The 26,346-nt window shown below is 44.5% G+C and overlaps 1 pseudogene; it reads left to right on the top strand.

Moving 5' to 3' along the window:
- Positions 1–2,566: 2,566 nt before the first annotated feature.
- Positions 2,567–6,032, top strand: LOC103546047 (spliceosome RNA helicase DDX39B-like; annotated as a pseudogene).
- The last annotated feature ends 20,314 nt before the right edge of the window (positions 6,033–26,346 follow it).

Raw genomic sequence — 26,346 nt, 5'->3', positions numbered from 1 at the left:
ATAAACCTTGCCTGTTTATACTGTAGAGGTGTGTCCCACATCTGTACGTCTCACAAGTGGAAGGTAAGTCACCCTCTTTCTACTGCCCCTGGTCACCTGGTTACCACCCCTGAGGAACTATTACCAGTTGCTTGTGTATCTTTCCAGAGATTGATTATGCATTTAAAGTCTTACACTGTTCTTTACACAATAAAAGATTTTTCACAGACCAGCCTTGGTGAGGCCAAGTGGTTAAATTCACTGCACTCCACTTTGGTGGTCCGAGTTTTGTTCCTGGGTGCAGACCTACCCCACTTGTCTGTGAGTGGCCATGCTGTGGTGGGAGCTCACATACAAAAAGAGGAAGATTGGCAGTGGATGTGAGCTCAGGGTGAATCTTCCTCAGAAAAAAAAATTTTCCCATTTCCATATCTAGTTTCCTGATTTGCTGAGAAATTTCATGAAGTGTCCCTGGGCATCACTTACTGTCATTCTGAAGGAAGAGTTGTTCAAGTAAGATTCAACCAAGGACTTAGTATGGTGAAGACACACCCTACAGTTAACAATGTTAACTGTTCATGTTAACAATGCAGCTGTCCAAGACTTCATCGTAATTCCTATAGGATACTTAAATAAGTTCTGCCCTGATGTTTTGTTCTGATTTTATATTCACATTGATTTTGAACAGACAAGTACTCCCTGAGTCCCATGCCCTGCTCCCCACCCCAACTCTCCCCTCTAGGTCTACTACAGACAATAGAAAACTGGGTGGAAGAGAGACGGTGCCTCAATCCAGAGTCAATGCCCAGTGGACTTTGGAAACTTTGAGATTCTCCTTCATGAAGAACAAAAGGGAAATACCGTATGTTCATAAATATGATGGTGATGATGTGTGAGTGTTTATCTTCTTAGTTGGCAAAAGGAACTCAGGTGGCTTATATCATAATGCATAATTTAAGTGGGGCAGTTAAAAATAAACACAACAAAAGTCAACATATTATAGCAAAGATCTAGATACCCTATTTATGTGGGATACAATCAAGCCTTATGTACAGTAGTGATTGGGTCCTCAGCTTTCGGCACCTCAGGGTGTAAGAGAAACAAGTAGGGAATGTGCTAAACCACCTGGAGAGAAAACAAATTCTTATGATGTGTTTAAGGAAGAACTTATGTAGAATTGTGTGCAAATGTCATTGCTTACAAAAATGAAAATTATTGATAGGTGTAATCTTGAAAAAATACAAAATTGGCTTTTAAATGTCTACTTGAAATACCTCCTCGAGGAAGATTGAGATCAAATAATTAACAATTTAAAGAAGCCCTTTTCCTGCAGATCTAAGAAAATGTGGCCTAGGAAAATCCCTTTCCAATAGTCTAAACAAATGCACAGGAAAGGGAGCTTCCGGAGGGGAGAGTGCCTAGAGGAATGGACAGTTTCACGGAGAGCATCTCTCTCACTGTTCAGGAATCCTAACCAAGAAAACTGCGGAGCTGTCAATCACTTGTGAAAACCCCATATCTTCATCTATGTTTTTACTCAGAATCCATTTTCACTATATTCAGGGGGAAGAGAGCAGCAAGGGAGACTGAAGGTAGGGCTGAGTTTTAATGAAATGTCCTCGACTGGATTAAGGTTCAAGCACAGGTTTAGATCCCAGACTCCAAGTGTCAGAGGCACATGGCCCTGTACAGAATATTTCCCAATTAATTGCTTTACCTGGAAATTAATCTGAGCACCCCCACCTCAGGACCTTTGCACTTGCAACTCCTCTTACCTGGGATGCTTCTCCCTCACTTCTTTCATGTCTTTGTCCTCAGTGATGCCTGCTCTGTTTAGACTTCCAACCCCCAGCACCTACTACTGTCCACACAATTTCCCTGCCTCTTCTTTCTCTGTGGCACAAATCATAACTTGACATGCCACATAATTTATTTATTTTAGTGTCAGTCTCCTAAAAGTAAAATGAAAAATTCACGACAGCATGTATTTTTGTCATTTCTTTTTTTTGCACTGCTTCTACTCAGCACTCACACTATTTCTTGGCAAATTGTAGGTTTAATAGATATATGTTGAATGAATGAATCTGAATATATTTTTATTTTTCTTAAGGTCACATTCTGCAGGGCCTATCAAGATAAATAGCTGTGGAGTATATCTTCAAATTTGCTAAACTAGTTAGTCTCTTTCCGCGTAAGAGATGTCTTTGGTTTGTTTTTGTTGAGTTCAACTATTGGTCATTGTTGCTGTTGATGCTGCTGCTACAAAACTGTTGACTGACTCCCTTGAACCTGCTTCAGTTCATCCTTCATTAGCCTTAGACACACTCCTGAGAGTCCTCTGTGTCTATGGTCTCCCAATACCACCCATTTTCTATGTCTTCGCCCTCAGAGTTCAGACTTGATCTTCATGGTTAAAGCCAGAGACACTGAAGTCCTGAGCTCCTGTGTGATGGTGCATGGCTGCCCTCGGTGTCTACTTATTCCCATCCTTTGTGGGAGGGGGCAGAATGGAGCACCTGGAACACAGAGAGGAGCTCTCTCTTGCTAATATCTATCGTCTCACAGTAGAAACTGCCTACACTCCACAATGGGTGTCGGGCATAACGGATGTGGTAAGAGGCTGACAAGGTGCTTGTCATCGTTTGGGAGCTCACTCAGCCCTGCCTTGTCAGAGGTCATTTGGATTGGAGCAAGCTGTGAACAGAGAGTTATTGAATCACCTTAGAAGTGAAAAAGTCTAAATGAGAGCAAGAGGGAGAAACTCCATGTAGAACCAATCAGTAGACAATATTGAGAAGAGGGCAAATAATAGCTCTGGAAAATATCTTTCAATTGTTGATAAGTGGATTCCTTGACTGGGGAAGTAGAATAATGTAATTCTATTCCTTTAAAGATTGGGAAGTGGAATGCAAATCAGTTTCCCCACAGGTGACGTGTGGACAGGCCCAAGTGCCATCTGCAGCCCAGGGCAGAGCAGCAATTGTCACAGGAGAGTGGGTAGCAACCCCGACATGCTTCCGTTGAAGATTGTTATGCCAGAGCTGGGCCGTCTTGTCTTACTGTGTAGTTTTCTTCTGTTGTTGTTATATTGTTATTCTATTCCATTTTTATTAGATAATAGCTTCAAATTTTCAGAAGTTTAAAACTACCCAAAGCATACTGTGAAAATATTTTCAAAATTGTTTCCCATTCTCACAGTTCCTACTGCTCTCCCCTTAGAGAACCATTATCACTAAGTCCTTGGGTGTCTTTCCAGGCACGTAGATGTACATAAATTCTTCTTCCCCTTTTAAAGAAAATATAGCATAGTATACACAGTTCTGCAACTTGATTATTTTTGTTAATAATTTCATTTGGAGATCTTGTCAACACGTGAAGAATTTCCCTTTTCCTTTTTTTATAGCTTTATGGTCTTCTACTATGTGGATGGATTTAACTGGTCCACTATTTATTGACACTTGGGTAATTTCACCTTTTGCTATTAAAATAGTGCTGCAATGCATAATCTTCTTCTATATGATTTCTAGGCATGATGATGTATCTGTAGGATAAATAATCAGAAGTGGGATTGTAACATGGATAGATATTTTACCTCCACGGGAGCTATAAGGAAATGTTGTTGATTTTCACTGTACATTTGGGCAAATTTAGGGAAGTGTGGATTCCACATCACTGAGAATCAGACTTCTCAGTTCCTCACCTCAAACCTAGACAGAGCAGTCACTCCTAGTTCACAGTCAGGGAGGGCGGTTCCTAGTTGCAGGTGGAGACTTGGGATGAGCAGAGCTGCTGTATCGCTAAAGGAATAATAGGCTCGGCTCAGGTTTTGAGCAAAAGCAGCACAGCTGTAGTTCCCTCTCCAGAAACTAATGAGTCAGCCTATAGACTGAAGGGCAGACGGTGGAGGACTCTGGCAATCGGGAGGATAAGGTCCATGATGGAAGGGGTGTGTTCACACCTGTAGCAGCAGAGGCTGATGCACTGAGAGATTCAGGCATATCTGTTATGTCTCGCCATTGGGTGGTTTCACTGCTCCTTTTCCTCCCTGCAAAGTTCCCTTCCCGTGACAGTTTTCAGCTGGGCAATCTTAAAACTCAACTGATAGGAAGGAAATTACATCTAATGTGGAAGAGACCACATAACAATGTAGGTACTTTTGGGGGGTAGGGAGTGGTGTTCAATCGTTTCTCTTCTCCCCATCTCCCCCAAAAGGGGTGTACTGGAAATCAACTTCCTCAACCCCCTCAAGGTTTAACCCCCCCCACTCTGCCCTCCTGCAGTTCCCCACCCCTTTCCTTCCCCCTCCTCCCCCAGCCAGTGGAGATCTTCGTGGATGATGAGACGAAGCTGTGGCTGCATGAGTTGCAGCAGTGCTACATGAAACTGAAGGATCAGGAGAAGAACCGGAAGCTCTTTGACCTTCTGCATGTCCTTGAGTTCAATGAGGTCAGTTGTTCAAGGCCCAGTAGGAGGATGAGCATATCTCCACTGTAGGAGAAACCTGTATTAAGTACCCTTTTATTGAGAAAACCATGTATATGATTTGAGAGAGAATGGTGGAGAGATTCTCTTAAATGTAATTCTTTTAAATGAGAATATAAATGTCTTTTTGGGGGCTGAGCATGAACAAGGTGGAAACTGCTTTTCTGTTCCATGGCTGGCACCAACAGGTACTCAATAAATAAGAACCACAATAAATAAACCTCAAAATATAAAAACCCTTGAGGGTTTTAAATAAGTTCATAAAAGTCCCAAAATATCTTGGGGCTGTTAGGTCCTTAAAGTTGTTTGTTTGTTCTTGTGTCACTGACTGAGGAAAAGCCTTCCATCACTGTACCTGTTGTGTGGTTTATTACCACTAAAAACGACTTTCTAGAATAGGTAGGTTGCTTATGTTTGGTATTTTGATGAGCAGGTATGTTGGTCATGGTCTTTCTAGACTTTAGTTCTAATTTTTACCACTTCTTCAAGAGGTGTCCTCATCCTTGTCTCCCAACATATCTGGTAATTTCGGTTACTGTTCTCTGCGTCTTCTCTGTAATATGTCTGCTCAGGAAGACTCAGCGCCGAGAGAGAGAAGCTAAGTTATATTTAGAGCAGAAGAGGAAATATGTGATGGAGACGAAGGGGAATTCCTTTAGAAGAGTGTAATCACTGAAAACTCTCTCGCGCATAATCTCTCTCATACACCCATGAACACACATCCCCCTTCTCACTCACAGATGCAACACACACACACACACACACATGCACACACTTGGGGGGGCGGTGATCTTTGTGAAGTCCGTGCAGCGTTGCATTGCCCTGGCCCAGCTCCTGGTGGAGCAGAACTTCCCAGCCATTGCCATCCACCGACTGATGCCCCATGAGGAGAAGTGAGTCGGAGATGGGGAAGATGTTTTGTGTCCTTGGGAGGAAAAGAGGCCAGTGAGAGAAGGGACTTTCAACATTTTTCTAATTTCCTTCCTTGTGAAGGCTTTCTCGGTATCAGCAGTTTAAAGATTTTCCATGACGAGTTCTTGTGGCTACCAACCTACTCAGCCGAGGCATGGACATGGAGCAGGTGAACATTGCCTTTAACTGTGACAGCCTGAGCATTCTGACACCCACCTGCATCGGGTACACACCCCTGCAACAAGAACACCCCATTGTCCTCCCCCAACCCTCTATTTTCTGTATCTTTGCAACCTTCCTTCTTCATCCCTCCTTTGGGGTGTCTTCCCTTTTGGGGGTCTTCCAGTTCTATCCTCTGTGTCCTTCCAGGTGGCCAGAGCAGGCCAGTTTGGCCCCTAGGGCTTGGCCGTCACATTTGTGTCACATGAGAATGATGCCAAGATCCTCAATGATGTGCAGGATGCTGTGCAGGATTGCTTTGAGGTCGATATTAGTGAGCTGCCTGAGGAGATAGACATCTCCTACAGAGAGTATTGAAACTGGCCTCCCCAACTCTTTAGATTCCCCTTGTTCTTTAGTGTGTTTGTTATAAATCCTATTACTTAGCAAAGCCTCTGCAGCATAATGGACACTTGACAAGTTCGTGGCCCCCTGGTCTTGATGCCCTGTTGGGATGTTAGGTGACCTCTATATGGGGTTGCTTTCTTTTCTTGTCACATTTCTTTTTCCCACCCTCAAGTCTATCCTCTGAACCCACACACCACATAAACGACTTCATGTATGGGTGTGTGTGTCTCTGCCAGCCTCACTTTTTCTTTTCTGTGTCTTATTGTAACTGTGCCATGTTTTCTCTTCAGTTGAGCAGGCGTGGTAGAGGACTTACCCTCCCATTCTGGAATGTGACAGCTGTCCCTCTTCAGGAGATGACACCACGGGTAGGAGCAAAGGAGGCACTACTGCCACCTACCCTTGACAACTCCCAACCCCCACCCCATGGCTTCTCTCTTTTGCATCACCACCACTCCTAAACTTCCATTTCCTGATTTGTCAGCACTTTTTTTCAACAAAACTAAAAAACAAATGCGTCTGTGATGTCTGTAAATGCTCCATTTCTTTACTGAATTTGGGGTGAGGTTGTTTTAGGGTATGATCCAGGATGTATCCCTGTAAGGACTGTGTTCCCTGCTGTGGGGCAGAGGTCAGTGGGAGGGGTCAAAGTGGGGGATGTGACTAAAGAGACTGCAGAGACCATGGCTCCTCACTGCTTTCCAATTTCTGACCCTTTGTGGAGGTGAGTTCCGTTTTTCTTAGTGGCCTGGGAAAGGCTGGGATGTTTCTGATTGAGGAGCTCAGGGGGCTGGTGCGTAATATTTCCATTGTTGGAGGGTGAAGTGGGAACTGGAGGAAAGCTTAGGCGTCTCCTCTCAGGCTCTCTCTGTGTCTCCTCATCTCTTCCTTGAGCTTCTGGGTCTTGAGAACCAGGGCGTGGGCTTCCCAGGCCCCTGTTGCCCTTCCAGTAGGGCCTGGGACAGCTCCAGCTGCTGCTCCAGCAACTCCTCAGCCTGGGCCAGCTCAGCTGTGGGCTGGGGCTCAGGATCCTGAGTGAAGGGGACGTGGGGTAGGGAGGCAGGGTAGGGGGCTGAGGCTCACTGGAAGTCAGGAATTAGGCCTCTGACATTTTTGGACCCTATTTAAGGTCATCTGTACTGTGCAGCCAAGCTAGCTTCCTGTCTTAAGTATAAGCCTCTGGGGAACAGAGATCACTGGGCCAGGGGATATGACTGGCCTTGTACAAGGATATAGGGTTATGGGAAAGAGAAGACTGGCTGTCCCTACTCTCTAGGAAACAATGAACTCTTAGATGGGAACTCTTCATGGACTGTGCAGGGAGGGAAGCATGTGGGAAGCGGGAGTCCGAAGGCCCGGAATGGGGTCGGGGTGGGGAGCTGAGAGTTGGAACTAGGCAACAAACTCCAGGAGTGTAGGGGGCTCGTATTTGCAGGCCTGTGGTTCAGGATAAGTTTGAAGGGATCCCCTCACAGTACAAATACCCCCCACATGCCCCTCACGACCTGCACCCCCACCCTTGGTGCTGCTTACCTGGACGTATGACTTCATCTTTCACCAATACCACACTGTGTTGACTATTGTAGCTTTACAGAAAATCTTGAAGACCAGCTGTGTGAGTCCTCTCACTCTGTCGTCTCATGGAGTGCTGGCTACTCTGGCTCTTTTGCCTCTCCAGATAAACTTTAGAATGAGTTCATCAATATCCTTGCTGGGATATTGACAATATCAGCTGTCAATATCTAAAATACCTTGCTGGGATTTTAATTTGGATTCTGTTGAATCCATAGATCAGGTTGGGAAGAACTGACATCTTGACAAGATTGAATTTTCCTATCCATGAACATGGAATATTTTTCCATTTATTTAGTTTGTTGATTTCTTTCATCAGAGTTTTGTAATTTTCCTCATATAGATCTTGTACATATTTTCATAGATTTATACCAAGTATTTAATTTTTTGTGTGCTAATGTAAATAGTATTGTGTTTTTAGTTTCAGCTTCCAGTTGTTCATTGCTGATCTGTAGGAAAGTGATCGACTTTTGCATATTAACCTTGTGTCCTGCATTTTGCTATAATTGCTTGTTAGTTGTTATTCCAGGAGTTAATCGTTCTTGTTGTTGATTCTTTGGATTTTCTACAAATACAATCTTGTCGTCTGCCAACAAAGAAAGTTTTTTTTCTTCCTTCCCCCTCTGTATACCTTTTATTTTTTGGTCTTGTATTATCTAGGACTTCCAGTATGATGTTGCAAAGGAGTGGTGAGAGGAGACATTCTTGCCTTGTTCCTGACCTTAGCAGGAAAGCGTCTAGTTTCTCACTATCATGTATGACGTTAGCTGTGGGTTTTTTGTAGATTTTTTTTTTTTTTTTTTTTTTTTATTTTTTTTTTTTTAAAGATTTTATTTTTTCCTTTTTCTCCCCAAAGCCCCCCAGTACATAGTTGTATATTCTTCGTTGTGGGTCCTTCTAGTTGTAGCATGTGGGACGCTGCCTCAGCGTGGTTTGATGAGCAGTGCCATGTCCGTGCCCAGGATTCGAACCAACGAAACACTGGGCCGCCTGCAGCGGAGCGCACAGACTTAACCACTCGGCCACGGGGCCAGCCCCTTTTGTAGATTTTTTTAATCAGATAGAGGAAGTTCCCTCTCTGTTCCTAGTTTGCTAAGGTTTTTTTTTTTTTTTTTTTTTTTATCATGAATGAGTGTTTGATTTTGTTAAATGCTTTCTCAGCATCTATTGAGATCATCATGTGAATTTTCCTTTTTAGCTTGTTGATGTGATGGATTACATTCATTGATTTTCTAATGCTGAACTAGCCTTGTATACTTGGGAGAAACCCCACTTTGTTATGGCATATAGTTGTTTTTATACCTTGTGAGTTATATTTGCTAATATTTTGTTGAGGATTTTTGCATCTATGTTCATGAGAGATATTGGTCCATAGTTTTCTTTTTTCACAATGTCTTTGTCTGGGTTTGGTATTAGGTTAATATTGGCCTCATAGAATGAGTTAGGAAGTATTCCCTCTGCATTTGTCTTCTGGAAGAGATTGTTGAGAATTGTTATAATTTCTTCCCTAAATGTTTGGTAGAATTCACCAGTGAACATATCTGGGCCTGGTGTTCTGGAATGTTATTAATTACTGATTCAATTTCTTGTACAGATCTAGATCTATTTGGATTGTCTATTTCATTTCAGTTTTTAAAATTATTTTTTGAATAATATTAGTTTGTAGAAGAGTTGTAAAGCTACAACACAGATTTCCCATATACCCTTCACCCAGCTTCCCTTCATGTTAATATCTTACAAAACCATGTCAAGACTAAGAAAGTAAGAAACTAACATTGGTGTAATACTATTAACTAAACTATAGAATTTATTTGGATTTTACCAATTTTTCCACTATTGTCCTTTTTTTTGTTCCGGGATCCAATCCAGGGTAGCTTAATACGCATTAAGTTATCATGTCTTGTTAGGCTCTTCTGATCTCTTGAGTTTCTTAGTCTTTACCTGTTTTCATGACCTTGAACGATTTGAAGATTATTGGGGAGCTAATTTGTAGAATGTCACTCAGTTTGGGTTTATCTGATGTTTTCTCATCATTAGATTGGGGTTGTGGGTTTGGGGAAGAATACCATAGAAGTGAAGTGCCCTTCTCATCACCCCATATTAGGGGGTGAATGATATCACATTATCTTTACCACTGATTAAGGTTATATCTGCCAAGTTTCTGTAATTTTACCCTCTCCATATTCTATTCTTTAAAAGCCAGTCACAAAAGTCCCGTCCACTTTCAAGGGGAGGGAAATAAGGGTTCACCTCCTGGCAGGGGGATCCTCTTGCATCTTTGTTCATGAGAGATACTCACTTGGAATTCTTCTGTAAGGAAGATTTGTCCCTTCTCTCTCATTTAAAAATTTTCAATCACTTATATATTTCAGTATGAACTTGATATTTATTTTATATTTTGGGTCATAATCCAATATTGTTGTTATTTTGCTCCTCAAATTGTTCCAGTTTTCTTCCTAAGGAGCTCTTTCAGGTCGGCTGCTGTGTCCCTTTGACATGCACCATTTTGGGGAGGTGCACTTCTCTTCTGGCTTTACAAGATGTTCCAGGCTCATCTTGTATTGTTTCTGTCTCAGCTCTAGAATAAGCTATTTATCTGAGGATCCCTGGTTCCTTTTATTGGAGAATGATATTTAGAGACTAAGATCTGGGCACAGGGTGATGATTTCACTTTCTAAAGAGGACACCGAGGTTCTAGAGCCGTCGAAGCTCACACAGGCAAATAGGAGGCTCTCACTTCAGCACCACATTCGAGTTTGTTCAGTGCAGCCTTTAGGACCCAACGCACTATGGCCAGTTCTCCATAGATGCCTTTCTTTGTTAAAGCTTCTGTTTTTCCAGTCTGCAGGGTTTAGACATTGAACAATTTAATTTCTTAATGTTTGGAGATTTTCCTGAAAGAAAAAGTTTGGTCATAGAAAATTGACTAGAATAGGCAAGAGAAACAAAAAAGCATCTGGAGAAATCTCTTGTATTTTTCTTTCGTGTGGAATATTTTGCTCTTCCTGCTGCTCTTTCCATGTCCCTGGGCCTGTGGGAAGGATGGTTCCCCTGGTCTATGAGACAAAAATGATGATATGGAAACATGTTCCTTCATTGCCTCCCCCAGCTCTTCAGCTTCTCCTCTGGCTGTGCCCATCCTCCTCCCCCACCCCTGGCCCAGGAGCCCTTCCTGCCTTCAGCCTCACCTAGAGCCCAGCCTCTCCCCTAGAGCTGCCCCTTAGTGGAAGTGAGCCATTCCTACCACAGGAGGGCAGAGGAGGAGAGGGAGAGGTCAGAGCCTGGGGCTGTGGGAGAAGGAACAGCAGGAATGACGGAGGTTAGAGTAGAGAAGGACTTCTGAATGAGGGTGAGATGTGAGTGATCAGAGGGGGACTGAGGACATTGCCGACATCTCCATTTAGGAGGGAAGCACTGGGTACAGGGGCATGGAGCATGGGCAGGACCTGGATGAGATTCACCCCCACCCTCACCCCTGTCCTCTGACAGCATCTTACCCCAGGTTAAGGCCCAGGTGCTCCACCAGACAGGTGTATCTTGGCTCCTCTCCAGTGAAGACCCCCACCAGTGCCCAGCCCTTATGTGTTTTGTCTCCCCCATGTTAGGTTCCCCTGAGTCCCGAGTCCACAATTAGCTCCTTCGCTTCCTGCAGCCAGGTCAGCATGGTGTTGGCAGGTAAAGAGTCAAGTGCTCAGCCTCTCACAGTGTGATGGCCCTAGAATCTTCCTTGTCAGTCACCACCTTGGGGACACTGGTGAGAGACAGGAGAGAGATGGAGTGAGGGTGGGGCCCCACCTTCGCTTCCTTCCTCTTCTCCTAGTCTTCCTCCACAGCAGCGCCTCCTCCCTCCCCCAGCCCCAGGACTTCTGAAAGCCCAGGCAGGGAGGGGGGAAGCCCACTTCTGTGCCAGGAGTCTCTCCACAGTGTGCGCACTTCCACTCCCACTGCAGTTGTACGGCCTGCTCCGTGCAGAGCCCCGGGTACTCACAGAAGGCGATCCAGGAATGTTCTTCCTTCAAATGTCTGCATGGCTCAGTTCCTCACCTGCTGCAAGTCTGTACAAATGTCATCTCAGTGAGGCCCATCCTGACCACATCATTTAAAAAGGCCACCTCTTCCCTCACCTTGCATTGACTGTCGACTTGCATTGTTTTGTTCCTCTCTCTATTTATCACTTTCTAACACACGATGAAGGTTTCTTTTTCCAAGGATGGCCTCTGCATTATCCCCAATCCCACATGCTCATTTGCAATGTGACCTCACCATCTCTTATCTAGAGGTGAGGCCTAATTACCTTCTCCTTGAATCAATGACCAGCTTTGACGACTAGAACATGGAATGGTGACATAGCTTGAGTTCTGAGGTTCTGACTGAAGAAACCTTGTGGTTTCTGACTTGTCCACTTGAAACACTCCCTCGTGGAACCCAGGTGCTGAGCTGAGAACAGCCAAGCCATGTGGAGAAGCAGGTGGAGGAGAACCTAGGTCACCCTGTTAACAGCCCCAGTGAGCTCCCAGCCAACAGCCAGCATCACCTGCAGCCCCATGATGGAGCCCTCTTGAATGTTCTGGATCAGTCGGGCCTCCAGATGACTGCAGTCCCAGCCCATGTCACATGGAGCAGAAGAACTGCCTGACTCAGCCCTGTCAACCCACAGAATGAGAGAGAACAAAAAGCTTGTTGTGTATTTTAGGATTGTTTGTTACCCAGCAATAGATGACGGGAACACATACCATATAATTTATTACTATTATGATGTTTTCATTTATTGTCTGCCTGTCCTGTCAGACTGTAAGCCTCAGGAGAGCAGGTGTTTTGTCTGTTCTGATTAAATGATCCCCAGGCCTGGAACAGTGCCTGGTACAGAGGCTCTCATGGAATATTTGCGAGTGAATGAGTAAATGCTGGGACCACGTTCCTTAGAGCTGAGTCTGAGACTGAAAGGGAGAGTTTATGGTGTTGGTTTGGAGGTTGTCTTCCTCTGCTCTGGCTGCCGTAACAAAATACCACAGACTGGGGAGCTTAAACAGCAGGAGTTTACTTTCTCACAGTTCTGGAGGCTAGAAATCCAAGATCAAAGTGCCAGGAAACTTGGTTTCTGATGAGGGCTCCCTCCTGCTTGTGGATGGCTGTCTTCTTGCTGTGTCCTCACAAGGCCTTTCCTCTGTGTGCAGAGAGAGATCTCTGGTGTCTCTTTCTCACAACCACCAGTCCTGTCAGACAGGGCCCCACTCTTATGACCTCATTTAACCTTTATTCTCTCCCTAAATGCTGTATCTCTAAATACAATCACATTTGCAGTTAGGGCTTCAATGTAGAAATTTTGGGGGACACAACTCAGCCCATAGGGGTCCCCCGTGATATGTCTGTGTTTGGATCCTACCATTTGGTCTTGGTTTCTGGAACCCCTGGACAACACAGTGCTCAACACTGCCCCAAACTCATGTCTTACCACATGAGCACAGCAGATGGGAGGTGCCTGGCCACCAACTGTTGCAGATGTCTCTTGGGCTAGGAAAGGGGTCTCCCTAGGTTTGGGGTCACAGGTGACTGCTGCCCGGATCACAGCTGTGGCTTAGCTTCGGCATGTGGGGTTCTGCGACACCCTCCCCTGGCTTGTGGACCCCCTGTCTGTCAGGCTGCTACAACAGAATAGCATAAATTGAGTAGCTTATAAACAACAGAAAATTATTTCCTCACAGTTCTGGAGGCTGAGAAGACCAAGATCAAGGTGCTAGCAGCCTGGGTGTCTGGTCAGAACCCTCTTCCTGGTACTTAGATGGCCGTCTTCTCACTGTGTCCTCGCATGGTGAAAGGGACTGTGGGGTCTCTTTTATAAGGATGTTAATCCTACGCCTGAGGGCTCCATTCATGACCTAATCACCTCCCAAAGGCCCCACCTCCAAACACCATGACATTAGGGATTAGGTTTCAGTATATACATTTCGGGGGAACACATTCAGTCTATAGCACCCCAAAATTCCTGGGTAAGTTGTCCGGGTAGAAATGAGATTTAGGGCTGGGGCTGCAGAGCTCCTAAGTTCAGGATTTGGGGCAGCAGAGAGCAGGGCCAGAGGAGTCCAGGCTAAGGATCCGGGTGCTTGTGTCACCAGAGAGGAAAGGGATGGGATCCCCAGAGTCCTTGGGCAGCGAACCCCCGGCGGCTTCTCTCCCCCACCCCATCCCATATTGTGAGACTCACTGGACAGAGTCCAGCCCCAGAGGCAGCAGCAGGAACAAGTGATAAGGACTCAGGAGTCCTGGGTCCCATCCTGGGAGACTGAGGGCACCCAGTTTGTTTTGGGGGTCCATTCTGCACCTGGGAACCAGCTGTTATGGCCTGGAGACCTCCCTGTGCCCTGAAGCAGAGTCTACAGTGACCCAATGGGGAGGAAACATCTGTGTCAGTGTGGATTTTGGGAAACACTTCACAGCCTGAACCTGACATGGGACAGAGGCATCCCCTTGTGTGCAGAGCCCAGTCCTGCTACTGGGGGCCCAGGGAGACCCTGCAGAAGTCCTAGCTGAGCAGGAGAAACAGCAGCTGGCTCTTCTGTCCTCAGCACTGTGGCCACAAGGGGGCCCCACTGCTGTGCTTTCAGATTGTGACTGACCTTCCTGGGAGGGTCTGGGCTCTAAGCTGGTCAGAAATGAATGATCTTGAGGCTGGGCATCAATGGGGGGGAAGATGCTTCTGAGCAGCCCTGGACTCAACAGGTGTCAAGGTCATGGATGGGCAAGAATTGAAGGAGAAGAGAGCTCAGGAGCCCTGTGCACTCTCTGAGGTTCCAATCTCCTCCCTGCGACCCCTCTCCCAGCCCTTGATGACAACACCTGGGAAATTGAAAAGAATGATTTTCTTCCATTTTCTATTTCTTTCCAGTACTCCTCTTTGATGTAGCAACAATAACAATATTTGCATAAATTTTCCTCAGGAGGATACCTGAGAAATTGGTAAGATGCTCATCTCTGGCAGGGGACCTGAGGGGGGCCTGGGGGAGGGAGGAAGATTTCCCACCATAAACCCTTTGGAATATCTTGAATGATCTTTTCAAAATGTGTTACACTAAGAATCTCTTTCATTTGCGGGACCCTTTCCAGTTAACGCCCAGTTTACGCAGATGCGGCCGTGTGATGGGCCTGTTACCGGCCGCAAACACAGGTTCTTTACCCACCACACAAGAGGGGCCAAAGGAAAACTGAAACGCCAGGCATATGGCAAGGAAAGGGCTTTTATTTCGGGTGACATGAGCCGGGAGACGAGAGTGAGCCCTCAAATTTGTCTTGTTTCGTCTCATCTTCCCGAAAGAGGGGAGGTGAGGGGATTTAAAGGTTTGTGAGGAATGTGGCTGCTTGTAGAGAGGTGGGAGGAGTCAGTGGCCTTGCTGCTCGGAGCTTTCCCACCAGCCTGCATTAGGCCTTGGGAACTGCTCCCAGGGAGAAGGAGGAGATTATAAGGAATCCAGGTGGGCGATCCTTGGCTGTTCGTCTCCATGGCAGATAGTGGATTCTGGAGCCAGGGAGCCAGAGAGTAAGCAGGGAAGGAGTGCTCTGGTTTTAATCCCATGTATGCTGGATTTAATGTAGGGGAACTGATATCAGGGCTGGCATCAGATCGAGATGCAGGCCCTCCACTCTGTGGTTCCTCCAGCATGCCCAGGGTGTTCACACCTCAGAGCCTTCACTGCTGCTCCCCAACCTGAAAACGTGTCTCCCAGGCAGCTCTTCCCTCCCTGACATTCTCTCCAAACGTCCTCACTCAGAGACCCTCCCTGCACCCCCCCTGCACATGGCACCTTCAACCTCCCTCCACCCCTGCCCTGCTTTGCCTTTGTTCACAGCCTGTTCACTATCACACGTTTTTACATGTGCTTATTTAATTGTTTATTGTCTGTCCGTCCTCCAGGAAATGAGCTCTATGAAGACAAGGATGGGGATTTGATTGTTCACGGCTGTGTTTGCACTGCCCTGGAAGTGTCTGGTTGTTGGTTTTAACAATATTTGTTGAGTGACTGACTGGATGAATGTGGGAATGCACATGCAGACTGACACACTCACACACACTGCCAGACACCAACACACAGACACTGCCACACACACTGACATATTCATACACGGAACACACGTACACACACATTGGCACACACTGACGCAAATTCTCACACACGCATACTATTGAAGCCTAATTTTCATTCAATATTATATTGTGGGCATTTTTCATGTCATTAAGCATTGTTATTTTAAAAATTTTCTCGAAATTATTGTACAAAAATTTCAAACATACTTCAAGTTAGAAAGAACAGTACAATGATCACTCTAGTTTTAATCATCTTAATATTTTGCTGTATTTTGTTTATGTATGTAATAAATAATATGGCTATAATTTTTGCCGAAATACTTGAAAATCACTTGCCAACATCATGACTCTTATCACTAAAGACTTTGATATTCATCCATTAAAAAATAACCGTTTTCTTCAAACAATATTATTATTACACTGAAGAAAATAATTGTATTTCCCTAATACTGAGAAATGTCAAAATAATAAAAAATTCTTTAAATTTTCCTCCGAATATCTTTCATTTGGAGAAGAGGAGAGCTCCGTGTCGCTTGCGCCATCTCTGAGGTTTCTTTCTCCTGTCTGCACCCCCTTTCTCAGCCCCTTGATGGCAATACTCCAGGAAATTGAAAAGTGGAAACATTTTCTTCTGCTGCCTATTTCTCACTTTTGTGAATAAAATCATCTGTTATTTGAGAACATCTCAGTGTCTACATAATATTTCATAGTGTGGATATGCACATTGGGACTACTGAGACTAGGAGCACAGCTGCCCTAGGCTTTCTGTCTCCCCTAGTAGGACAGAAGAGGGACCCCTGTGCCAGGAGTCACACGTGGTGCCCCAGAAGTCACACTCTCCAACAGCAGGTGTCAGGCAGACCGGAGACCAGGTGTGAGCACACTCGCCTCCCTCAGGGCGAAGAGTGAACATATGCACATCCTCTAGACCCCTCCTCTCCTTCAGGCGCTCCATCCCATAATCAGGGGGTTAAGAAATGGTCCATAGACTAGAACCAAGACCCAATCACCCCGAGCCTCCTTATCTCCATCGACAGAGTCCAAGTGAGAGCCCCAAACCGCTGCTCCTCCCCACCTTCATCTCTCACAGACTCACCCCCATCATCTGCCTTGAATCCACCAGAACTAATATTACTATGTCCTTTTCTCTGTTTGTGTCAGCCACTCCTGGTCCCCCAAATATCCTTCACTCTCACCTCCACAAGGCTCTGCACACCCCTATTCTGTCTCCTCTCACACCCCCTCACCAACTCCTGAAACCTGTCCACTGCGGCCCCTGCAGTTCTCAGCCCATGATCAGCAAAATCTCCAAAGACCTCTCTCACGATGTTCCCTTCATGTCTCAGCTCTGACAGAAACCTGGGTCTCCCTAAGGACACAGCTCCCTCTGGAGTCCTCTCCCACGAGGTGTTTCCTCTCCCACAGACCTTGTATCCCTGGACCTGGAGATGAGTGGCGTCCTTGCTCCTCATTGCTGCTCTCAGACCTTTGTTCCTCCCTCTTTTCCTAACATCTTCAGATGTGAATCTTCTGTCATCAGATTAGAGCCCCCAATCCCCTCACTGTATGTGTTCACAAAGGACTTCCAGACCATTCCCCTCATTCCTCCACTCTTAGGTCCTGGCTCACTGTGACTGTCTCCAGCAGATGCTATTGCCTTGATCCTTGGTGGTTTCAACATGAGATGTGGTAAGCTGAACAGTGGTCCCCAAAGCTGCCCATGCCCTAATCCTTGGAACTTATGAATAGGTTGCCTTACATCTCAAAAGGGATTTTGTCAATGTAATTAAGGCTAAGCCAGCCCTGGTGGTCTAGTGGTTAAGATTCGGTGCTCTCTGTGATAGCCCAAGTTCATTTCCCGGTCAGGGAACCACACTACCCGTCTGTCAGTTGTCACCTGGTGGCAGCTGAATGTTGCTGTGATGCTGAAAGCTATGCCACCAGCATTTCAAGTACCAGCAGGGTCACCCATGGTAGACAGGTTTCAGCAGATCTTCCAGACTAAGACAGACTAAGAAGAAGGACATGGCCACTCACTTCTGAAAAAAACTGGCCATGAAAACCCTATGAATAACAGTGTGAACATTGTGTACTGCAGCACCAGAAGGTGAGAGGATGGCTCAAAAAGACCAGGCAGGGTTCTGCTCTGCTGTATGCAGGGTTGCTAGGAGTCAGACCAACTTGATGGCACTAACAACAGCAAATTAAGTTTAAGGACCTTGAAATAGAGGGATTATCCTGGTAGGAAGATTGTTGTGGATTATGTGGATGGGCCCAAACAAATGACATGAGTCCTTAAAAGGCAAGAATTTTCTCTGGCTGAAATCAGAGGGATGCCATAGAGGAGACGTGGCAGAGGGGAAATCAGAGAGGTCTCAAGTGGGAGATATACTGGTGTGCTGTAGGGGCCTATGTCGGAGGACTGAAGAGATCCTCTATGGGCTAAGGGTGGCTCCAGCTGACAGCCAGCAAGGAAATGAGGACCTCAGCCTTACATCTGCAATGAAGTGAAATGAGAGAACAACCTAAACCAGCTTGGAAGTGGATTCTTCCAGAGCCCCCAGTAAAGAGCACAGACCAGCTGACACCTTGATCTTAGCTCAGTGAGAACACGTCAGATTGGCGACCTATGTAACTGTGAGATAATAAATGGGCGTTGATTAAAGCCACTAGGTCTGTGGGAATTTTTACGGCAGCGATAGAAACCCACACAGCAGAGAGGATGCTCTCACTCCCTGGACTCTCAGTTCCTTGAACTCTTCTCCTCCACGACCTTCTACTCTGCTCTCCCTGGGTCCTCACTCCCTTGTACCTCCTAGACCTTGTCATTGCCAATAATCCAGCCCTTCCATAGTCTCCATTTCATGCTTCCCACTCTCTGACGTCCATCTCTCCTACTCATCTCCTTGCAGGGTGGCCTAAGGTCTGGAAACACTATTATTTTATCATGTATTTATCATATATTGCCCCAGAAATTGCATTGATACCCACAGCATCAATCATGTCCCCCATTACAGTGGGGCCTATAGAGGCCAGGTAATAAATGGAGTCCTGGACAAAGTGTGGCTCATAGTGAGACCCATGGGTCCACGGACCCACCCAGCAATCATCCCCCCTTCCACGAGTGCATAATTGGCATTGATATGCTTGGGAGCTGGAGTAACCTCCACCGTGGGTCCCTGGTCTGTGGAGTAAGGTCTGTCTTTGTGCTGAAGACCAAGAAAAATTCTGAAACTGGCCCCATCCCAGTCAAATCAGAAACCATACTGTGTCCCTGGGCAGATATTGTGGAGGTTTTGCAGGTATTGTAGGGGTTAGCACCACCACCACTAGAGACCTGATGGATGCAGGGGCCATGGTGGTATTATCTCCAGGTAGTTCAGCAATCTGTCGCTGCAGGAGCCTGATGTGGTCTAAAGGATGCATGAGCTACTTCAGACTCAACCAAGTAGTGGTCCTGATGCTGCTGCTGTGCTGGATGTGATGTCACTGCTAGAGCAGGTTAGTAAGGCCTCAGGTACATGGTATGTGGCTGTAGATTTGGTGAGTGTGCTCTTTTTTATTCCTGCTGGAAATGTGGAGGTGGAATGATTAGCATCGAAGGAGCAACATTTATATATGGTTTGCCTCAGGGCTTTTTTAACTCTCCACTCCTCTACGATATCGTCTGAAGAGATCTGGACCTCCTGGACATCACATAGAATATCACGTTAGTTCATTTCATTGACAACATCGTGTTGATTGGGATGGATGAGCAATAGGTGGAAAGTATGCTGGAGGGCTCGGTGAAACTCGTGCACTCCAGAGGGTGGAAGATAAACCTGACGGAGACTCAGGGAGTGGCTGCCTCAGTTCGGTTCTAGAGGTCCAGTGGTTAGGGGCATGCAGGGATGTCCCCTCCAAAGTCAAAGACAATCGGGGCATCTTGAATCCCTCACTGCAAAGAAGGAAGCACACTGCCTGGTAGGCCTATTTTGGGTTCTGACAACACATTCCACACCTGGTTATATTGTGTGGCCATGTTCTGGGTGACATAGAAGGATGCCAGCTCTGAGTGGGGCTTGGACATGAAAGGACACTGCAGCAGTTCCAGGCTGTGGTGTAATCAGTCACCGTCCATCAGACCCGATGGTGTTGGAGGTGTCAGTGGTGGACAAGATGCCGTGTGGAGCTAAAGGCAAATCCCAGTGGAAGAATCACATGCTGGCAGCTGGGATTCTGGAGTAAGGCCATGCTATCCACAGCAGAGAAATGTTACCATCAATTCCTTGGTTTCCGGATCACTGAAGTGTTAGAGGCAGTTGGCAAGTGAGGAAGCCACAAGGGGAATTACCCAGGTGGAAAAAAAGAGAAAGCAAAAGCCACCAGACAGCCACAGGGAAAAATCCCAAAACCACCTCCTCCAAGTTGACTAACCACAGGCAGAGGCTAGGGTCCCATCTGAGTCTCCAGAATTGATACTGAGCAATGGGCCCACTCTGCTCACCACAGTCTGAGCCAATTAATCGCAACGAGTTAGGGATTGAGAAACGAAGTTTAATTAGATTAGATTAGCCAGCAAAGCAGAAGAAGGTAATTAATGTCTTCAAAGATTCCAGAATCTGGAGGCAGTTAAATAGGGGAAATGGGCAGTAATGAAGGGGTTTCCTTCAGGCAGGACAGAACAAAGTTTTAATTTATGAAGCTATTGGGGAGTATGTATGTAAGTGGAGGCCATGAATGAGAAGAGCCTGTGAATTTGTTTGGAGTACATGCAGAGCAGGGAGTAGTCACACAGAGGAGGGGCTGGGGCCATTTAGCATAACAAGATGGCCTCACTTATGCTCACTTACAAGACCAGCAGGGGAGGAGAGCAGTCACATCTTCTGGAGGGAGAAGTAATGGACCCTGATCCACAGGAGGGTGGGGCTGTGTCAAACATTGGGGCAGGAGGAATACCTGTGGAACCCGAGTGACAGACTTTGGCATCTCCTGGTTCTCCCTCTGCTGTAACTGCGACTGAACACGGGCAGCCCCCAGCCTGAGAAGGGTTTGAGTTCCACGAGCCCAGATCCCTCGGGTAGGAGGTTTTAGGTCACATCCCCCAGTAAAGCCACAAAGGCCCCCCTCCTGGGCTCTGAAATCCATGGCAGCATTTGCACAGAGGCCCTGCTTCCCATGGGCTGTTTCCAGAATGACTAGTCACAGCAGGGACACTAAGGCAGGCTACTGCTGGGAGACATGGGGCTCCTCTGAGAGCTGAATGTGGCTGAGGAGCCCCTGCGGCCTTGCTCCATTCACTGAGATTACCTAGTGGTCTAGGATAGTCCAACAAACCCTCTCTCCTTCTGACCATCACTTGGGACCAGACTTGCATCTCGGTCTTCTGCCTCTCCCAGCATTTTCTGGTTCCCTCTCCATATTCTCTGCTGGGTGTTTCTTCTAATAAAATATTGCTGTGTTTAATCCCATCTTGGTGTCTGCTTCTTGGAGGGCTGGACTAACAAAATCATTTTCATCTGTAAACCAACAACCCATTACTTATTCCGTCTTGTAAATTCCTCTCTTTATCTGCTCTCTTTTGCTTGTCTTTGTATTATCTCTTTGAGGTAAAAGATACTTATTGTTTTAAGTCACTAAATTCTGGAGTAGTTTGTAGCATAGCAATAGATAACTAATAACTCTTCCTTAATTTCTATTAGTCTACATCCTTTGATTTCCTCGGAAATGTCCTCTGTCTTTGCTATTTCCAATTCCTCCCCTGTTCCCTCTTTTCTTTTGTCTTTTCTTCTTCTCTCTCTTCCTCCTCCTTTTTTCCTTTTTATTATGGAAGAATTCAAACATATAAAACAACACCATGTGGTTATGCTGAAAGGAAGAATTATCTGGACCTATATGCTAAAAGTATAATGCCAACATACATGGAATAAAAGTAAATAAGGTTATTAATAGAATCTGAAAAAATGCCTAGGTGATTCTGCAGCCAAAGCAGTTGCTTCCAACTTTTTTCTGTTTTTAATGTTTTTATTGGGCCAGCCCTGGTGGCCGAGTGGCTGAGTTTGGTGCACTCTGCTTTGGTGGCCTGGGTTTGGTTCCCGGCACGGACCTACACCACTAGTCTGTCAGTGGCCATGCTGTGGTGGTGGCTCATGTACAAAATAGAGGAAGATTGGTGACAGATGTTAGCTCAGGGCAAATCTTCCTGAGGATAAATGAAAAAATAAAAAATTTTCTGTCAACAATCTTCCTCTGTTTTGTATGTGAGCTGCCACCACAGCATGGTCCCTGACAGACTCATGGTGTAGGTCCATACCAGGAACCCACCCCAGGCCACCGAAGCAGAACATGCCAAACTCAGTCATCAGGCCACTGGGGGCTGGCCCCACTTTCAACTTTGTTTTTTTTTATTTAAAAAAAATTTTTTTTATTAAGGTTATGAAAGTTAGCATCCTTGTGAAATTACAGTTGTACATCATTATTAGTCATGTTATAGGTACACCACTTCACCCCTAGTTCCCTCCCCCCTGGCAACCACTGATCACTTCTCTTTGTCCATATGTTAACTACCACCTATGAGTGGAGTCATACAGAGTTCGTCTTTCTCTGTCTGGCTTATTTCACTCAACATAATACCCTCAAGGTCTATCTATGTTGTTGTGAATGGGACGACTTTGTCCTTTTTTATGGCTGAGTAGTATTCCAGTGTATATATATACCCCATCTTCTTTATCCAATCATCAGTTGCTGGGCACTTAGGTTGGTTCCATGACTTGGCTATTGTGAATAATGCTGCGATGAACATAGGGGTGCATGGAACTTTTGGAATTGCTTATTTCAGGTTCTTAGGATAGATACCCAGTAGTGGGATGGCTGGGTCATAGGGTATTTCTATTCTTAACTTTTTGAGGAATCTCCATACTGTTTTCCATAGTGGCTGCACCAGTTTGCATTCCCACCAACAGTGTATGAGGGTTCCCTTTTCTCCACAGCCTCTCCAACATTTGTCACTCTTGGTTTTGGATATTTTTGCCATTCTAACAGGTGTAAGGTGATATCTTAGTGTAGTTTTGATATGCATTTCCCTGATGATTAGTGATGATGAGCATCTTTTCATGTGTCTATTGGCCATCCATATATCTTCTTTGGAGAAGTGTCTGTTCATGTCCCCTGCCCATTTTGTAATTGGGTTGTTTGATTTTTTATTGCTGAGTTGTGTGAGTTCTTTGTATATTATGGAGATTAACCCTTTGTCGGATAAATAACTTGTGAATATTTTGTCCCGATTAGTGGGCTGTTTTTTTGTTTCAATCCTGTTTTCCCTTGCCTTGAAGAAGCTCTTTAGTCTGATGAAGTGCCATTTGTTTATTCTTTCTATTGTTCCCCTCATGTGAGGGGTTACAGTGTCCGAAAAGATTCTTTTGAAGCTGATGTCAAAGAGTGTACTGCCGATATTCTCTTCTAGAAGACTTATTGTTTCAGGCCTAATCTTTAGGTCTTTGATCCATTTTGAGTTTATTTTAGTAAATAGTGAAAAAGAATGGTTGATTTTCACTGGTTGTCCAGTTTTCTCAGCACCATTTGTTGAAGAGACTTTCTTTTCTCCATTGTAGGCCCTCAGCTCCTTTGTCAAAGATTAGCTGTCCATAGATGTGTGGTTTTATTTCTGGGCTTTCAATTCTGTTCCATTGATCTGTGCATCTCTTTTTGTACCAGTACCATGCTGTTTTGATTACTGTAGCTTTGTAGTATGTTTTGAAGTCAGGGATTGTGATGCCTCCAGTTTTGTTCTTCTTTCTCAGGATTGCTTTAGCAATTCGGGGTCTTTTGTTGCCCCATATGAATTTTAGGATTCTTTGTTCAATTTCTGTAAAGAATGACATTGGAATTCTGATTGGGATAGCGTTGAATCTGTAGATTGCTTTAGGTAGTATGGACATTTTAACTATGTTTATTCTTCCAATCCATGTGCATGGAATGTCTTTCCATCTCTTTATGTCGTCGTCGATTTCTTTCAAGAAGGTCTTGTAGTTTTCATTGTATAGATCTTTCACTTCCTTGGTTAAATTTATCCCAAGGTATTTCATTCTTTTTGTTGCCATCGTGAATGGGATTGAGTTCTTGAGATCTTTTTCTGTTAGTTCATTGTTAGCATATAGAAATGCTACTGATTTATGTATGTTGATTTTATACCCTGCAACGTTGCTGTAGTTGTTGATTATTTCTAATAGTTTTTCTATGGATTCTTTGGGGTTTTCTATATATAAGATCATGTCGTCTGCAAACAGCAAGAGTTTTACTTCTTCATTGCCTATTTGGATTCCTTTTATTTCTTTTTCCTGCCAAGTTGCTCTGGCCAAAACCTCCAGTACTATGTTGAATAAGAGTGGTGAAAGTGGGCACCCTTGTCTTGTTCCTAGTCTGAGAGGGATGGGTTTCAGTTTTTGTCCATTGAGTATGATGTTGGCTGTGGGTTTGTCATATATGGTCTTTATTATGTTGAGGTACTTTCCCTCTATACCTATTTTATTGAGGCTTTTTATCATAAATGGATGTTGGATCTTGTCGAATGCTTTCTCTGCATCTATTGAGATGATCATGTGGTTTTTGTTTCTCATTTTGTTAAGGTAGTGAATCACGTTGATTGACTTGTGGATGTTGAACCATCCCTGTGTCCCTGGTATAAATCCCACTTGATCATGGTGTATAATCTTTTTGATATATTGCTGTATTTGGTTTGCCAAAATTTTGTTGAGGATTTTTGCATCTATGTTCATCAGTGACAATGGCCTGTAGTTTTCCTTCTTTGTGTTGTCCTTGTCAGGTTTGGGGATCAGGGTGATGTTCGTTTCATAGAATGTATTAGGGAGTACTCCATCTTCCTCTATTTTCTGGAAGAGTTTGAGAAGGATAGGTATTAAATCTTCTTTGAATGTTTGGTAGAATTCTCCAGAGAAGCTGTCTGGTCCTGGACTCTTATTTTTGGGGAGGTTTTTGATTACTGTTTCTATTTCTTTACTTGCGATTGGTCTATTCAGATTCTCTATTTCTTCCTGATTCAGTTTGGGTAGGTTGCATGAGTTTAGGAATTTATCCATTTCTTCTAGGTTGTTCAATTTGTTGGCATATAGTTTTTCATAGTATTCTCTTATGATCCTTTGTATTTCTTCGGTATCTGTAGTGATTTCTCCTCTCTTGTTTCTAATTTTATTTATTTGAGACTTCTCTCTTTTTTTTCAGTGAGTCTGGCTAAGGGTTTGTCGATTTTGTTAATTTTTTCAAAGAACCAACTCTTTGTTTCATTGATCCTTTCTACTGTCTTTTTTGTTTCAATATCATTTATTTCTGCTCTAATTTTTTATCATTTCCCTCCTTCTACTGACTTTGGGCTTTGTTTGTTCTTCTTTTTCTAATTCAGTTAGGTGTCGTTTGAGGTTGGTTATGTAAGATTTTTCTTGCTCATTGAGGTGAGCCTGTATTGCAATGAATTTCCGTCTTAGGACTGCCTTTGCTGCGTCCCAAGTCATTTAGTACGGTGTGTTTTTATTTTCATTTGTCTCCAGATAATGTTTGATTTCTTCTTTAATTTCTTCAATAATCCATTGTTTGTTCAGTAGCATGTTGTTTAGTCTCCACATTTTTGGCCCTTTCCCAGCTTTATTCTTGTAGTTGATTTCTAGTTTCATAGCATTATGATCAGAAAGATGCTTGGTATTATTTCAACCCTCCTGAACTTATTGATGCTTGCTTTGTTTCCCAAGATATGGTCTATCCTTGAGAATGTTCCATGGGTGCTTGAGAAGAATGTGTAACCTGCTGTTTTTAGATGAAGTGTCCTATATATATCTATTAGGTCCATCTGATCTAATTTTTCATTTAATTCTATAATTTCCTTGTTGGTTTTCTGTCTGGATGATCTGTCCATTGGTGTTAATGGGTTGTTGAGGTCCCCTCCTATTATTGTATTGCTGTTGATATCTCCTTTTTGTTTTGTTAATAGTTTCTTTATGAATTGTGGTGCTCCTGTGTTAGGTGCGTATATATTTATAAGTGTTATCTCATCTTGGTGGAGTGTCCCTTTTATCATTATATACTGCCCCTCTTTGTCTTTCTTTATCTGTTTTGCTTTGAAGTCTACTTTGTCTGATATAAGTATGGCAACACCTGCTTTCTTTTGTTCATTATTAGCTTGGAGTATTGTCTTCCATCCCTTTACTTTGAGTCTGTGTTTGTCTTTGGGGCTGAGGTGTGTTTCCTGGAGGCAGCATATTGTTGGATCTTGTCCTTTGATCCATCCTGCCACTCTGTGCCTTTGATTGGAGAGTTGAATCCATTCACGTTTAGAGTGATTATTGAAACGTGGGTGCCTACTGTTGCCATTTTATAACTTGTTTTCCGGTTCTTTTGCATTTTGTCCTGATGGAGAGCTGTTACTTTGTGTTATTGTCCTTCTGCTTATCTCCTTTGTTCTGGATTTTGTGACCCCCTTTCCTTTTTTTGATTTTTCAGGAATGAGGTTCTTCCTGAGCATTTCTTGAAGAGGAGGTTTTGTGGCAATGAACTCCCTTAACTTTTGTTTATCTGGGAAAGTTTTTATTTCTCCATCATATTTGAAGGATATTTTTGCTGGGTGGAGTATTCTTGGCTGCAGGTTTTTGTCCTTCAAAGTTTTGAATATTTCATTCCAGTCTCTTCTAGCCTGTAAGGTCTCTCCTGAGAAATCTGCTGATAGCCTTATGGGGTTTCCTTCGTAAGTTATTTTCTTCTGCCTGGCTGCCCTT

The sequence above is a fragment of the Equus przewalskii genome, chromosome 19 (assembly GCF_037783145.1).
Source record: "Equus przewalskii isolate Varuska chromosome 19, EquPr2, whole genome shotgun sequence".
NCBI classification, from domain to species: Eukaryota; Metazoa; Chordata; class Mammalia; order Perissodactyla; family Equidae; genus Equus; species Equus przewalskii.
This window is presented reverse-complemented; position numbering and strand designations above follow the sequence as displayed.